The 17,993-nt window shown below is 37.0% G+C and overlaps 1 protein-coding gene across 1 annotated transcript in view; it reads right to left on the bottom strand.

The window, feature by feature from the left end:
* The window catches only part of LOC136848104 (uncharacterized), an 82,533-nt gene extending 69,752 nt beyond the window's left edge, over positions 1-12,781 (bottom strand). Inside the window, exons 1-2 of the mRNA XM_067120317.1 lie at positions 12,645-12,781; positions 8,512-8,611 (exon numbers count right to left, since the gene is read on the bottom strand). The gene's annotated coding sequence lies outside the window, so the exon portion shown is untranslated. The remainder of the gene's footprint in view (positions 1-8,511; positions 8,612-12,644) is intronic.
* Positions 12,782-17,993: the final 5,212 nt, after the last annotated feature.

The following is a 17,993-nucleotide window of genomic DNA, read 5'->3' as shown; positions in this document are numbered from 1 at the left end:
AACATTTCTAGACACGTTAAGCCTACGCAACTGACATGCATTCATCGAATTTTGTGATACAGCAGCATTTGGGTTTAAATGTTTTAATTGTTCATATTTTTTTTTTTATTAAACGGGCCAGAATTTTTTTCTCTCGGTTTGATAGACCTGCATAAATTGTAGATAAGTCTAAGGTAAATATCAAACTGGCTTTTTCACGCATTCTAATATGCAAACCAGCATTCACTATCTCATCACGCATGCTTCAGTCAAAACAGTGGATACACATTCGCCAGTGGAAACTTCAATGTAAATATTTTTTTCCACGCGCCCTATATAAGTTTGTTTTCGATTATCCTCGGTGAAACGTCCTCTTCCCATTAAAAAATACCTCATATGATTCTCACTCCATTAATAAGAAAGTTTTCTTTCTCTTCCTACTAAAAAATGCATTTCTCATTAGCCTCACAAGAAGCCTCTATTTCAGCTTAAGAGATTTTTTTTTTTTTTTTTTAACCTTTGGGGCAGAAATTTCTCCCCGATTGCCGACTGTAGCCATTTACTTTTACACCCACATATATATATAGAAATAATACTTTGCTGCTGATAAAACCTGTTTTTTTTCTTCTTCTTCTTCTTCATCTTTTCAAAGCAGAAATATGGGATCATGTCAAGATTAGTGAACCCACTCGCAGCAGGGTTCGCTATTCTTTACAAGAAGGTTATTGATTTTTTTTATTCTTTACATGGGAATAATCGGGTTTGCTGTTCTAGACATGAACACTTCAGTACCAGACATTTGATCCCCCAGGGGTTAGTACTAAACACGGCGAAACAGTGTAGATGAATCACTGTTACGCCGTGTTTAGTATTAGTACTAGCCCTCATGCTGAATTGGATTTCGGACCGGAAAGGGTTGGCCATTCTTTACATGGGGATCATTGGGTTCGCAGTTCCTGACTTGGAGATGTTGGGTTCGCTAATCTTGACATGATTAGGAAAATGTTTACCACACCAAATGAAAACAACCTATTGTAAACCACTACTGAAGCTTGCTTAGTTTCGCAGCAGAAACTTGACTGTCATCTCGGTTGATATTATATTCCCAACGACCCTCTGTAGAAACTATTTTGCTTTTGTTTCTCCTACCCAACAAAACGCAACTCTACTAACCCACTGAACTGTAAATATACGGACCGTATTTACTAAAGAAGATTCATACATCCGTCCTACTCTCCTGAAGAGATATTTCCCAATCTCATTCGCAAACGAATGCCCTCGGTTCGAAGTAGATCCCTGATCTCATTCAATAAACAAATCTGAAGCCCAAACGTCAACTCGAGGGAGTTTCAATCCAGCTGCCAATGATTCCGTGTAGGGAATCCAGGTCATATTCACACAGCCAATATAAATGACACCTTTTTTTCAGTCTGTCAGTTAATTGTTTTGCCTCGTTTTGGTACTTTTGTCATATTTTTTACTCTTTCCTTTATTTTTTTCCATTTTGTGTTATGTTTGACTCCACGTTGTGGATTGTTTGTCAGTGGTACAGTACTTATTACTCCACAGCACTTTGTTTATTGGCCAGGCTTTTTATTCTTCTACTTCATCTCTCGCTAATGGTTTAAGGGCAATTTACGACGTTAAACGAGAGAGTAGAGATTTTTCACGTGGTTAGAGGTGTCAAAAATGAATAAAAATGTCCAAACACTGCGACCTTAATACAGAATGAAAAAGTGTGCATTCGTATTTTCTGCATCAGGTTACCAGAAAGCAACACATTTGAAATCTATTACCACGCTTTAATGCCACCGGAAATGATACGGATTTTCATTTAATTTAAAGGCCTCTGGAAATCGCGCCTATCTCACACAATTACGTTTGCCATGCGGGTTATTCAAAATTAAAATGTCATCAATTCGAACAAAGCATATTTCACGCGAGAAAGAATTTGCCGTATCCCTAACAAAATAGAGTAAATAATTTTAACTGAGACGATAACGGCTTTGACCAATTATTTCTTTCGACTTTCTTAATTCCCTTCCTTCTCCTGGTTTTTAAATCACTTTCAACTGAAATTGCCACCATTACTCCTGGTGACTGTCCCTTCTATATTAACTCTGAATTCCGGACTTCTCTTCCTCCCAAGTTCTATTTTACTGCGATTGTGATCGCCAGGGTAAGTGAGGTAGGCCGTTAAATTCCCTTTACTTACAAGCCTTAGAGAGAGAGAGAGAGAGAGAGAGAGAGAGAGAGAGAGAGAGAGAGAGAGAGAGAGAAAGTAATTTAGGCTTAAAATTCAAAAGCCATGACTGACCTTGTGTTATGCGCATTTCCATTACACGTAAGACGGGCTTAAAAATTAAATTAAAAACACTTATTGCCCAACGCTGAACACAACGCGATTTTATTCTAACAAACAACCCTGCCCCCGTGAAAATATATAAGCATCTAATATTACCAGTAATTTTACAAAATTTGACTATTATAATAAGCAACGTAGAATCTTCAGACCGATGACTTATTTAATTTACGAAGAATAATTTATATATCGGCAATAACAAAATAAGAAAAATAAATCAGACGGAAATAGTCTCTTCTCACAAAACACTATATATTTCAAAAACAATATACAACCCTCTGACCTATTCAGGTGACAGTTATTAACGCGGTCTTCGGTGATTCTAGATGTGGTGAGTCAGCGATTTATTAAAAGTGCTGTAGTTTATGGCAGCCGTTATGTCTGTCTGCCATATATATATATATATATATATATATATATATATATATATATATATATATATATATATATATATATATATAGAGAGAGAGAGAGAGAGAGAGAGAAAATTAAAGAAGAGAGAGAGAGACAGACAAGGAAAATTAAAGAAAAGGTTTGAAATTGTTTGCAAAAGGAATAAGTTGAGAACACGGGTGTGTAACGTTATAAAGGTAAGTAAGTGGGAATCAGGTAGACGGAACAACGAATATTAATGAGGATGGTGTAAGGGGGACATAAAAAAAAACGGGTGTTGAGAGTAACTGTTAACTTAGTATACGTTACATAAAACTCGATAGGTTAGAATAGGCATAAGGGAAAGGATGGATCACAGTATTTTGAAACGGTTCTTCCATGTGAAACTTATGGAGAATAATAGGTTGGTGAAAAGGTGATAAAATTCAGTTATTTAATGGCGCGGAAGAGTGAATGAAGATCCAGAACGGGTTGGATTGATGAGATGAAAACGGTATTGGAATGGAAGGTCAAGGACGGGCGAGAATGGGTGGAAGATGGGTGAAGAGCACGACATACAAATAACCCCACAGGGGATAGAGCCGTCAGTGCACCTTACGTGGTGCGCTGTAGGCGTGACTAAAGGTTGTTTGAAGCATCCCTTTGGTCCCTGACTGCACCTACTTTTTAGCCTTTTACTTTGCCTCCGTTCCCACTTCCAGAGAACCACTCTAACTCCCTCTTTTCACTGTCTTCTGCGCTGGGTAGCTGAAAGTGCCTTAGTGCTTACCTTTATGGCCAAATTTTCATAAGTCCAATCACAATATACTGTATATTAGGAGCTACAATGCGCTGGCGATGAGCCTTCCGTTTAGTGGAGAGGCCACTGTTGTGGAATTTTACTGCACAAGGGTTCATCAAGATTAATAATTTCAAACTTTAATTAACGGACAACTCACTGATATCGAATTCAGTTTACCTTGGGAATAGTCACAACCAAAGGGAATAATATTATGATTGGCGCATCTACCCTGGCAAGGATTCGAACTTAACGTCTTAAGGTTTGATACATGGGTGGTGCTGTACATATTACTGTTGTATTCAGGTCCTGTGCTTAGAACCAGAAAGTCATTCTTCATGAATCGGACTGATTCAAGTAAGATCGAGACAGCAGCCACTACCCTATCCTAGCAAGTAGGACGAGAAAGATGATGGAAATATGCAAATGATTTACATACCGAGAGGGATAGAGAGGTTCGGAGAGCATAACATCATACTCTGACACCAAAACAGTCACTATGAACTCCGGAAAGTTCTAAGAAGACGAGGGAAGGTAGAGTGGTCAGTTTATTTCCAGAGAAGAGCAAACTACGGTAACGTAGGTAACCAGAGTGTGAAAGAGAGAAATCAACACATACGAACTGTCCATACAAGTTAGGACTGACATAAAGATATGGAGCAATGGCCGAAACAGATTTATTCAAAAAATGAGAGAGAGAGAGAGAGAGAGAGAGAGAGAGAGAGAGGCAAATGTATCCACATGGAAAATCAGACTTACTTAGAAAAAAAGGTTAAAACCAAATTTTCTTATACAACAACGCAAACAACAATAAAGAAAACAAGACGCGCATGAATATAAAGAGAAATGCAGGCTGACATTAAATTTAACTTTAAATTATTACTAAGAGCAACAACAACAGATTTTCGACACAGCCAAAATTAGGCCATATAAATTTATATCAAAGCGCAAAAAACGAATTTAAATAAACATTATGTTTGCCCAAGTGGGGAAAAACACGTCAAATCTAGTTTTTATTGAAGTAAAACACACACAACGCAAAGTTTAACATTAAACCACAAAAATTATTTTTATTTACACAATTTTTGAGCAACATTCGTGTGGAACATGCAAAAAAGACCAGGTCTAAGGCAGAAGCCCGTATGTAAACAAGGAGAGAAACGAAAACAAAGGAGGTCAGGAGAAGTACTTTATAAATACAGATGGAAATAAACAAAGAATAAATACAGAAACGAAGATGTCACTTCAAATCACCTAAAAGCAAACGAAACATCGACTACAAAGGGATTCAGAGTCGATGAAACACGGTTTTTCGGCAATATCTTTTTATCACAGCATCGGATAAAGGTGAAAGTTGGCAAGTGTACATTTTATAACCCTACCTAATTTTTACAAGTATTATTTAGTACCTAAGTTCAACAATTCTGGTACTTACCAGAGTAAAAGTGTGTCTCCTATGCCAGAGCCATCAAAATCGCAAGTAAGGGTTTTGAACACAATACTAACGTTAACCTATGACATCATGAGGCACCACCCACAGTGAAGAGAAGTTTACGTGTGGGGAAAACGTGTCTGCCCGCTTGCCGATGATATATTCACTAACTGATATTAGTTCCCATCCTAGGCTTCAGCGATACCGATGATGGCGAGCAAGATTTGTCATCGTCCCCTTGTTTGCATTGTCATTCTCAATAATTTTATTATTATTATTATTATATTACTGTTTTGTGGAGGTTTCATCGCAACTTCCACAGCAGTTGTTGGGACTAAGTTGTTAAGTTGGAATGCTTCCGTTTTCTTGATATTCGTATTGTTTCTACTTTACAAATAATTCAATGTGTGTAATTCATCCACATAATTACCCAGTCTATGGCTCATTTCTTAGATCTACATCTATTCAGGGCTGAAATACAAAAAGACAATCCGTTTTGTTTTACCTCAGGGTTCGACACTACAGCCTTCTATATGCTGCAGCAAGAGATGAATGTTGCCAGGTAACTATTACCCACAATAGAAATAATTACCTAGTCACGCCACAGTAAATCTTGCCATGGGTCTTCTCGCTTGTATACAAAGTGGCAAGCCATGGTACAAATGCAGTCTTGCAACCACGGAGACAATTCCATATCCTGCTGGTCATTGTCGAATTCACCTGTTAGTGACTTACTGCCTACCTGGTGGATGGGCGGAGCCTCATGACGTCATATTTTGTATACGTCACGATTGGTTTTAGGATCCTTGTCGGTGGTTTCTCGGTTCCGGCATCGGCGCCTGAATTTTACTCTATAAATATCAAAATTATCGAACTTTGGTACTAAATAATACTTGCAAAAATTAGGTAGGGTTATAAAATATACACTTGCCAACTTTCGCCTTTATCTGGTGCTTCGATAAAAAGTTGTTGCCGAAAAACCGTGTTTCATCGGCTCTGAATCCCTTAGATAAATGAAAATGATATTACAGAACTGACCCACTGTTTTTCACCCACTCTGGGCAGATTTAGTACAAATAGCCCTATCACTGACAACATATTAAAGTTTCCTTTTACCGCAAGAGGTGGTGGAATGGACGTACGTGGGAACAGGGCCAAATTATCTTGATAGAGATTATGAAAAAAAATGTCTGGCATGGCTCCTCGATGAAGAAAAAAATAGGGGGATGAATATAAAGTAATAAGGATGAAAATGTGAAAATGTGAATGGACTGTATATTGAGAGAGAGAGAGAGAGATAAAATCAGCTACCTATTTTACTCGCCTTGTTATGAAACAAGCAGATGAACGGTTAAGAAAAAAGTTTTCCCCAAAATAAGCCAAAATTGGTTTATATATTAAAAAAAAAAAACTCTTCATTAATTTTTTCTTATCTTTATTCCTAAAGAGGAAGGCAAAAGCATATTCATAAATGCAAGTAGATTTTGTATTGAGTAATGATTACGTAGCAGTCTTCCGCACTGAGGGTTCGTCCTTTATTCGTGCAAAATTGATCATTGGTTTACACAGAAACACACATTTACACCCATACTGTATTACAAACCAATGATGTGGAGGAAGAAAATAAACTTCCTGAGTGGAGCTACTCCTAACTACAGAGTTCATCAAAGTCTTCCCAATGGAAGGACATTAGCTCCTACAAGTTCCATTGCTGATCAAGTTTCTCTAATTAATTTTCTCTGCAGGTGATCAGGTTTGATCATAGGACCTCTATAGAGAGAGAGAGAAGGGAGAGAGAGAGAGATTTTTAATTAACAGAAAATGTTACTTGAAGCCTAATAGAGAACTAAATGAAATGTCTATCAGAAGGAAGTCCTACATAAAACATTGTAAAAATATGAGGTAAATTCTTCCCTTTTCAAGCAATATATCCAGAAAGGCCAAAATCACCAACTAAGCGAAGAGAAAAAATTATGATTATCAGGGGACAAGTTTCCTTTGACAGTCACAAACCTGCGTCATAAACTGAAAGATCTCTCTCTCTCTCTCTCTCTCTCTCTCTCTCTCTCTCTCTCTCTCTCTCTCTCTCTCTCTCTCTGGAAGATATATATATATATATATATATATATATATATACACTGCTTTCTTCTTGTTCGTTACCTTTCAAAGCATGTGAAGACGTTCATTACTCTCTTTTCATTACCTATGACAAATATGACATTTACAATTTAAGTGCGAGACTGACCTTAAAGAACTGGAATAAGTGTATAAATAAAAATATCTCATGAAGCATATTTAACAAAACGGTCTGCGTGGCAACAAAGTACGAAACTTTGCAAGAATATCTTACACTGGATGGAATTCCTTCTGTTAACTTAAGAAGAAATCAAGAAGAAACTGCTAATCCGTAGCATAAACTCGAGGACAAAAGGCTATAAATAGTAGAGGATCAACAAAGAGCCCCTTACGGACAGTGCTAGATAAAAAAGCTTTGTATGAATTTGTTATAAAAAAATATGAAAAATGGAAATAGAGAAGAAAATGAAGAGACTGACAAGACCTTAGGAGAGAGAAGAAAGATATGAAGCTGCGGTTCACTGATGGGTTAAAAGAGAATCACTACAAAAAAAAAAACTCGTAGCAAAGGATGCAGGCATTATAATGAAAACCAGACTCAATACGCTGGACCTGAAGGCCAACTTGAGAGGAAAATACAATGATGAGGTGTAGGATCTATGCAGAAGAGAAGATACAATACTGAAACTTCACTTTCTTGTAAGGAATTAAAGATAATAAAGGCTCAGGGTATACCCTTAAATACCCTAAAATCTCGTAACAAGAGCGGGAGAATACAACAGATTAGCAAAGTTAAGAATTATGCAGGCAGAAGCGCGAGTGGTTGAAGCTTGAGACAGCACTGCCTCAGTAACAGTTAAACAGCACAGGAAGACAGGTCAGCTGTCAAGGGGTCTATTATAAGTCAGTCAGAAAAAAAGTTAGTCCAAAAAATTAAGTAAAGTAGTAAATTATGATCCTGATTAGGATTGGGACAAGAGGATGAGATTAAACTAGAGCAATACTGATTCATTTGTTTACAAGGACATAGCCTGACGTGCTACAGGGAAGTGTAAGGGTCTAGGAATATACACATACATTCAACATCAGTGAAGTACCAGAAATGGCGTAACTATGAAAGATAAGAGAATCAAAATCTTATAGGAAAAAGAAACACTGGGAAATAGGTGATATAAGTTTAAGATAAAAATGATAAAATGCAGAACGCAAAAGATACTAGAAAACCTCGTTACAAAGCTCTGCACCTGGGTAGCTGTGGGGTACCTGTAACTGAGAGTGTGGAATGAGAGTCGAGGAACCAGGAACTACAGTGGCCTTGTACACTTACGAGATACATTTAGACGTTTAAATGATGTAAATATATTTTTCAATCCTAAAAGGTGATAGAATTTTATGCTGGCATGGTGTACCTTAACCATGTTTAATATACTTTATTTCCTAGTTTAATTCATAAACCTTTCCACTCGAAACAAAAAACTATACCAAACTTACCTGAACTGCCGGTATACCCTGTATTGGTGAAAACAGGTCTAAGCGGAAAGGAACCATGTCGAGAATGCAGCCCAACATCCAAAACTTGAAGTGTATCACTCTAAGAAACAAAAAGAATGGAGGTACTGCAGTCAGTTCTTAACCCGTTTAGAAAAATAAACATATGAATAAAGTAATAAAATTAAATTGAAAAAATTTAAAAAGTAAAAAAGCACCTCAACATAATACAGAAATCAGCAAAAGCATAAACCCATACCTTCAAAATTAACAAAATAATACGGCATGTTCTACTTTTCATCAGCCTAGCCTACTTTGAATCTTTTTACACATGAGAAAACATATCATTTTCATCTCACATAATAAAAATCGAATTAAAACAAAATCATCCTCTTACATGCACTATGTAATATGGAAAAGGAATTAATTGGAAAATTAAAGCTAATGCCAATGCCTATTCGGCAAAGAGTTGATATAACTGCATATACAGTAGGCTACACAACTTTAGGAAAGAAAACAGGAAACATGTACTGATTAGTGACCTCTGTTGGCCTATGGCTCATAACACAGCATATTGCTTGGTTAATTTACTTGCAAGTTATCTTAATAGCACATTTCATTTCAAAGGAGTTACAGTACATTTGATAATGAAATAAGCTTCTGTAATATAACCACGCTGAGTGCACTACATCACTGAATTACCTCTACTCGCTGTAGCAGAATCCTACTACTAAAAGTAATGGGGAAGGGGGGGGGGCTATTAAAATGGCCACCATGGGCAAGGTTAGGGGTTATCTCTTTATGCGCAGCTAAGGGGTTCAGGGGATTGAAATCGTAGACCAGGTAGTATGTTTCACCCTAGGCTATGTCAAGATTTGGTGGGGTGTGAAAACCCCGAACTAGGTGGGATGCAATACTTAGTTCGGGTTGAGTTACTATGTACCACTGTAGCACTTAAGTGTATCACGTTAGAAAGCATTCTGTCACGAACTTTATGAGTGGATGTTCAACTACCAAAAGGTGAGGAGAATGTAAAAATGACCACTCTAAGGTGAAGGATTTTAGATGGTTCCAATTATTTTCTTGTTGAATTGAATATTGAATACAACTGAATATAGAAATTTAAGCCAAAGGCCAATACATGGGACCTATATATATATATATATATATATATATATATATATATATATATATATATATATATATATATATATATATATATATATATATATATATATATATATATATATATATATATATATATATATATATAACTCCTTTGAAATATATAAGATATATATATATATATATATATATATATATATAGTAATGTATATATATATATATATATATATATATATATATATATATATATATATATATGTATATGTATATATATATACACATACATATACATATATAAATACATATATAAATACACATATATATATATATATATATATATATATATATATATATATATATATATATATATATATATATATATAAACTTTGTTTCATACTCTTATCATAAGAAATTGCTTAATAATTAATCATTTTATGTTGTCAGATTTTGCCTGGATGAAAATAAGCAGACTTCTTGAAATATAGGTTTATATGGTATATTTATGAACATAAGAAATAATTTTCTAATTATGTGCAGCTATAAAGTAATGAACTTTAACTAATATATATATATATATATATATATATATATATATATATATATATATATATATATACATACTGTATATGGTTAAAATTCATTATTTTATATATGTACAAATTAAGAAAATGTATAGTTTTATTACATGTTCATAAACATATGTATATGTAACATAAATTTCAAGAATTCTATATATTTTCATCCAGGCAAAATCTGACAACATAAAACATAAAATGATTAATTGTTAGGTAATTTCTTATGAGAGTATGAAACAAAGTTCAGTCAAAGTTTGTTCCTCAATAAAGCATCACTAGACCATACGAACTATATACTATAAAGGCTTAAAACTGGTGTCATTGAAATGTCACACATAATGATAACATGTCGTTGAGGTAAGTTTGGTACCTACTATAAAATATCTACTGTAGTAGGTAATAGGTAAAAGGGCTACTCTATGACAGAAAATGTGCCAGGGAACAGTTATGCAATGAACTGTTGGTAGCTAATAATAATAATAATAATAATAATAATAATAATAATAATAATAATAATAATAATAATAATAATAATAATAATAATAATAATAATAATAATAATAATAAATTTAGTCCGGTCTACAGTTGTTGGTAAAGTTTGATGAAGGAACCTAGCCTATACAATAACTCACCATTTATGAGAGAGAGAGAGAGAGAGAGAGAGAGACAGAGAGATAGAGAAAGAGAGAGAGAGATATGCACAGTTTAAATAAAGTACTTCCAGCATGATTATACTGTAATTTACATTTGTTTAATTATGAAAAACATGGGCCATTAATAAGTTGTCAATCATTTCCCACACTCATTTACTGGAAAGGTCATCTATGTATGGTAAATTAATTTCTTGCCAAAGATATGTACTTCATATTCCTTACAGCTTAACTAGCGTTGTGTGCATTTGTTTATCATTACTGCTGGTACAAACTACTAATTTTTCCCCTAAACCCACTATATCTCACAATTATGGAGGGGGCTCAGAGGGAACCTAAGAACTTTGGGCGAGGAAAACCTATAAACAACGAACTGCACCAGCATGATTGCTGAACTCATATTATGCAAAAACACAAGATATGTAGTTTGAAATATGCACGGTTCATGTGTGTGTAATCACTAACAATCACAAACCAAATGAAAAAGGATGAGGTTATGTCAGAGCAACTACAATGAACTGCACAACACAAATCACAAGATATATGGTTGGAAACGCAAATATGATAGGAGTAATTACAAGGATACATTTTAACCTAACTTAACATACGGTACAAGGTCCCACCTGGCTTGTAGGCGGACCACTGCCATGACTTAACTTCAGGTGCTGTAACTTATAAGGTAAAATTCACTGATACATTTTTACCAGAAGTATTCCACAGCTCTAGGTCTTACTGGCCAGGGAGTTATTCCCCTCTGGACTCTAACAGTTAACCTAGCCTGGGATGTTGTCAGCTGTAAATTAAAATGCAGGGGTGGATCCTAACCTAACATAGGATTCCGGGTCCTACAAAACAAGGGGAGTCCTAAGCACCTCCAACCAACCTTGCGGACTGTTAAGGAGTCTTGTTTGGTATAGAAGTTCAAATTACTTAGCGTGGTTCTGTGGATTTTACTAACAAAAAGAGCTGGAGGGTTCAAATACCACCATTACCTTGCATTTTCAAAATTCATGGGAAACTGGTTCAAACATAAATGTAAACTTCTCAGAGTATTTTTTTTTTTTTGAAGAGATGGTTTTTGTGGTTAGGCAGTTGTAAGTTAAGCATTACTAGTGCTGGTGTTATTTTTTTTTTTATAAACTGTCTATTTAATAGTTTCCACTTATCACTGCAGGTAAGACAACTAGTGTCTATTACTGAATGACAAGGAAGGAAACATGGAAGGAGTCTGAAAAGTGCATAGACTGAAGAGAAATATATTATTTTATCGAAAAGCAATGTAAACCTACTATGCTAGACATGGGATCATGAACACAATGAAAAACTGTTCTGGAGAAAACCGTTCCAGAGTAATTGGCTGCTAAAACTACTAAAAGAATGCCCAAGAAAACACAAAAACTGGCATACAACAAAAATGGACTTTGAATATGTATGAAGCATTTATACTTCCACCTGTACAAAGCAAATTATTATCTATTTGCCACTGATAGCCTATAAAAAAAGCCAAAAATGGCATTATCCGGGCCTTGAAGGCCCTGGATTCTGATTGAGAGAGAAATTCCAATAGAATAATTAGTAGACCTAGGTCCATAGGCAATCCAACTTGATTAGTATAAGTCATCGATTTATTAAAGGTTTCCCAATTCATGATTAGGCCTAGGCTTACATTACGTTTGGTAAGATACCACAAGCAGGAAGCTTAATACGTAACAAATATTTGTCAAAAACAAAGCCTAATGAAGTAATCATACATCTTTTATTAATACTGGAACACCACTGACGTACCTGGGTCAGCCAAGGGCGGACTAATTTTGGGTTGGCCTTAGTCATAAGCTGGTCCAAACAAGTAACTTGCTCTCTCCTTTTTTATAACATGAACTATTTTCACTTTACGTTAGTGGACATCAACAGGAATTTAGTACTACAAAGTTTCTCAAAATGAAAACGCAGTCAGTGAGTGGTTCTGTTTAGTTGCAGAAATAAAAACAGCTGGGGGTCGGTCGGTTGGTGCGATGAAGGTTTGAATATAGTGTAGTTTATGAATAAGTACAAGTGATTGTCTATAAATAGTGTAAGAGTACATTTATTTTAAAAATTTCAAATACATTTTACGCAAATCAAACGATGGTTATTAGGTTCATTTCAGAAATAAAGGATATCAATACAATATTTTGCAAAGAACGTTTCCAGTGAATCTGAATTTACGCTTAGTTTACGACTGATAATGCAGTGGTAGGTGCGTGGTAATAATATGATCGTGTACTTACTTTAAATTAAGTGCGATGTGGAATGAATTTTACTTTGAAAACCGGCGAAAATAACACGTGAAATGTCGGTGATGGTATCTATACCTAGAAGAAGGCGGCCAAGGCCTTAGGCTAATAAAAATCGCCACAACTATTTTCCAGCCTAGGCCTACACCCAATATCCCCACACTAGGCCTAGTCAACAATTACGCTGAGGTTTCATCATCACGGGGTAAGCTCAGGAATTTTTCTTGACCTTTTTTTAACCCGTTACCAATCTTAAATTAGTGGAAGAGCAGATGGGGGTGAAATAGCCTAGCTCCCTCCATGCTCATTACTAGCCACTCGGGGATTAAAAATCAAAAGATGGCAACTTCCTCATTACTTCAGTAATATTCTCAGATTGTCTCACCGATACTGCATTATATTCACCGTTTTCTATATCGTTTAACCTTAAGAAGTATATTAATATAAGAAATCTTCGTGCCACCTTCGCTCAAGACCTACGTTTTCCATAATATCTGTGTTGAACTCTCCACCTGTACTTCACCAGGCTAGGCCTGCGAAGAAATCTTGCGCAATCTCTCTAGCCTATATTATGTTGGGGTGCTAGCTGTTTTAAGGAAGTGTCACGTAAGCTTAGTCAGGAAATATTGAATATTGTGTCCTGAAGCATCGATTTTGTCATGCTTTTTGCGAGTTCTGCCGTCCCCAACGACCTCACTGTTAAGGATGGTAAGGTTTTGAACATTTAGGTATAGGCCTATGCTCGTTGTATAGGCTAGAGGTTGAAATTAGTTAAACGATGTTCAGTGTTTATGTTATAGACAAGTCTAGATGACCTATAAGGTTTATGGTAACTCATTGTGGGGCCCCTCTTTGTTTTAGGCTGCTTCCATCACGAGGCTAACGTAGCTTTAGAAGAAATACATAAAAAAATAGCTAATGCTGTTCACCTTAAGGGGAGCAGCGTTGGATATTTTTTTTACTGTTACCCCTGTCTCCCATCAGAGGTGAACACTTGTTTTTTCTGTGGTTTTTCTGTGGTTTTTGGTACAAATCTGACCTCCAAAATCATCAGAAATAATTTTTCCCTACCCCCAATTTTAGTTGTCAGTCTGGGGCAACCGGTTGGGAACTTGGGTTCTTGGTTGGGGGGAACTGCAGAAAATGAGTAATTTATGATGGTTTTTAAGATCAGGTTCATTAGCTTTGGTTGCAACAATATTTATTATTATTTACAGTGCCCAAGATTAGGTTAGGTTGGGTCCAGGGGTTGGGGGGGGGGGTTGGTCAAAATCCATCCAGCCAGGTAAGGACCTGGACCATAGGTTAGGTTTGATAAGGTGTGATTAAGGCACTTCACAACTTTATTAATTTTAATTTGCGGTGACCTAGGTTAGGTTAGGTGCAGGGGAGTGCATAGCCTCCCTATTTTTAGGCAGGGACCCAGTTCCCTATGTTAGGTTAGGTTAAATATATCCTTGTAAATAATTATTATTTCCATGAGGTTTTTGATGAGTTTTGCATGAATCCATTCTTCATTAATTATTCATTTTCTGTGGTTCTCTCCAGTCAGGAACTCACAGTTCTTACGAGGGTGGCCCCCAGACTGGGGTGAGAGGAGGGTTAATTAAAAAACAAAGAATTTCTGTTGGTTTTAAAGGTTTGATTTGCTCAAAACATATTTAAAATCATAGGAAAAATCATAGAAAAAACATTAATTTCACAGCCAAAGGGAGATGGGTGAAATAGTAAAAATTCATCTTGCATGGTGTTGAAATCATTTGGGTGAAAGCTAACTTTGGTATTTTGTTTTTTACTTGTACTTTGGAATTTTTTTCTGCTTTATTCTTAAGCCTCTGTAATAAACTTAATATGAAAAGCATGGTAAAATGTATAGCAGATTTAGTGTTACTGAGATATGTACTGCTGAATAATGTTATCTACTGTACTTGGACTTTTTCCAAGTTCTCTATAATTCAATATATATAAAAGGGGGTTATATTTTGTTTGTCCTGTTGCATCATTTGTAAGGATGGTTACCATATTTTCAATATCTTCTGTGGTTTTCATCTGGAAATGTGGGTAAGTGAACATAGCTGAGATCTAATTAGTTCTTTCATTCAAAGTTTCACCAAATGAAAGGGGTTTCGGAATTCAGGTGTTATTAAAAAAAAAAAACTGACTTCAGTAGTCAGTTATGGCTGCATTGGTGCAGATTTGTAACTCTTGTTCTTTGGATGATTTTGACATATGCAAAATTTGCAAAAAAGTTTTTTATGTGTGTTTTGAATGGTTCAGGGGTTCATTTCAGTTGTACAGTTATCAGGGGGGAAATTGGATGTTTGGGTAGTGGAAAATACAAAACAAGATGGCACAAGGGGATGCATTCTACTGCTTCCATGATATTTCTGCAGGTTTTGATTCTGAATACATTAAGCTCTGTTAAATTTTTTCGAAGTGATTCCACACACTAGGTAAGTAAGGACTTGGTGACTTAGGTTATGTTAGATTTGGTTGGTTGGGGGGTGGGGGGGGAGTCCAGGTGGGGTGAAGCTCCCATGGCCAGGTAAGGATCCAGCACCCTAGGTTAGGTTTGGATGGGTTAGGTCACAACCTTGTTAGGCTGTTTATTGTAATATAGTGTGCCGTAGGCTAAGATAGCTGGTAGGCCTAAGATGAAGAAGCATATCCCCCAACCAACTAATGATCCAGTGCCCTAGGTTACATTTGGTTAGGTGTAGGTTGTAACTATTATTTACTTGAATTTATTATCCCCAGGTCAAATCAGGTGGGTTGGTCCAGGGAGGCCAGAGCCCCTTGACCAAGCAAGAACTAGCAGCTCACATTGGGTTAAGTTAGAATACATCCCGAGACGCTCCTCTACACTTACGAACTTTCAGAGATACGAACATCGATGCTCGTAAATTCAGTTTTTGTTCAGAGCACCCCAGGTTGCAACCCGCAAGTGCAAATTTTGTTGTGAGGGCCTGCCTGGACTTAGTTACAATTTCTGCCACTATCGATACTGAATAGCACTGAGCTGATGCCACTAAGCATCCCAGATTCTTTGTACCTATGCTAGTGCTGGGATTTCATTTCCTGTGCAGTGATTCATTCGTCTGATTTTATTGTTAAATATTTACCTTATCCTTTATCTATCATGGCTAATGGCAAGTGCAAGGACAGTGATGAAAGTGGTAGTATTAAAAAGCAACAAGCCATCTCAGTGGAAACTAAGGTGGCAATAATAAAGAAGTTAGAAAGTGGTGAAAAAATGGTTGATGTAGCACCCCATTATAATATGAAACGCTCAACTGTTGGCACAATTTTGAAGAACAAAGACAATATTATGGAACACATGAAAAATGCTGTGCCAGTGCAGTCAACAATTATGAGCACCTTCTGCCATGCTCCTGAAGTAAGACCGTCATTCTCTTTGCCATAGTCTCAGCATGCCCATAATGTTTTTGGCCAGGTGAACAGTCTGATCTCTTGGTTGAAGAGTTTACAGTTGTCCAATAGGTTGCGTAAGCTTCTTTTCCCAACTGTTGATGCTCTGGAGAAGGTTTTACATCCCATAGAACACAGAGACTACTCTTCAGTTAGTCTTGTTGGTCTGCTGACAGACGAATGTCCTCTCCTGGAGGGACTCTGTCAGGAAGGCATTGGCCTCTCTACATTGGAGTCAGGAACCATGGAATCTCCCCATGGTCTCCTTCCAGGCATCGTTGTGGCTTGACTTCTGGTTGAACAAGCTTGCTGGCTTTGCTGTCACTCGAGTTTTGTCAGGGATGAAAAAGTGAAGTTTAGGAGGTTGCTGGTGTTGGGGCCACTAGGAGAAAGGTGCTGACTTTCCTTTTGTACCAGAATGCCAACTTGTTGGCAAACTTTTCCCAAGACTGGTTTGCTAGAGAGTAGTCTTAGCTTAGAGGGGAAGTAGAGGAAAGAAGAATGGAGAAGATAACCAGTCTCCAAGGTTTTAGAGTCGCCTCTGCCCTGTGGAGAAGGCAACCAGGGACCAGTCATCAATCTCTCTCCGTTAAGTGAATATGTCCTTCAGACTATATTCAGGATGGAATTGACATGGTCATTGTTGGATTCTATCAGAGAGGGTGACCTCATGCTTTCTGTGGATTTGAAGGATGAATACCTCGAAGTACCCATTCATCACTTTACCAAGAAATACTTACGCTTTGTCTGTACCAGAACTGTTTCCCAGTTCAAAGCTCTGTGCTTTGAGCTGGTGACAGCCTTACAGACGTTCATGTGGGTGTTCACACTAATATTGACTTGGGTCCAGTCAAAGAGTATATGCTTGTTGGACACCTGGACGATTGGCTAATTTTGTCACAACCTGGGGATCATATTGCACTGGGAGAAGTCACCCCAAGCACCATGAAGAATTCCTGAGTAAGCTCATAAATGTGGCAGCAATGAGAGCCATTCCTTTGGACTCTCATTTCAGCAAGCTCAGGTGGGTTGTGGCACAGCTCTTTTCTGGACAGAAACATCAGCTCAGATTTGGCAGTTTATCCTCAGCTACCTGTCATCCTTGGAGAAGCTTGGGCAACTCCACCCACACTCGCTATAGTTACAACTGAGGTGGCACTGGCCATCTCCAGGCAAGCCTCCCTCTCAACTCGTGCCATTGAACAGAGAGTGGTGGTTGGTCAATAGGAGCCCCCTCGTGAGAGTTCCCATGAACTCTTGACATCCCGAGATGTTACTGTTTAAAGGTGCATTGAAGGAAGGTCGGGGCACATACCTGAGCAGCGTGTTTGTTCAGGTGTGTGGACAGAGAACAAACATCTTCATGTCAACATCAGGAAATGTGAGTGGCATTGCTAGCCATGCAAATGCTCCAAGAACATATGATGGGCTG

This window comes from Macrobrachium rosenbergii, chromosome 18, assembly GCF_040412425.1.
Source record: "Macrobrachium rosenbergii isolate ZJJX-2024 chromosome 18, ASM4041242v1, whole genome shotgun sequence".
NCBI classification, from domain to species: domain Eukaryota; kingdom Metazoa; phylum Arthropoda; class Malacostraca; order Decapoda; family Palaemonidae; genus Macrobrachium; species Macrobrachium rosenbergii.
The sequence above is the reverse complement of the archived record's forward strand: the minus strand, read 5'-3'. Positions and strand labels throughout refer to the sequence as shown.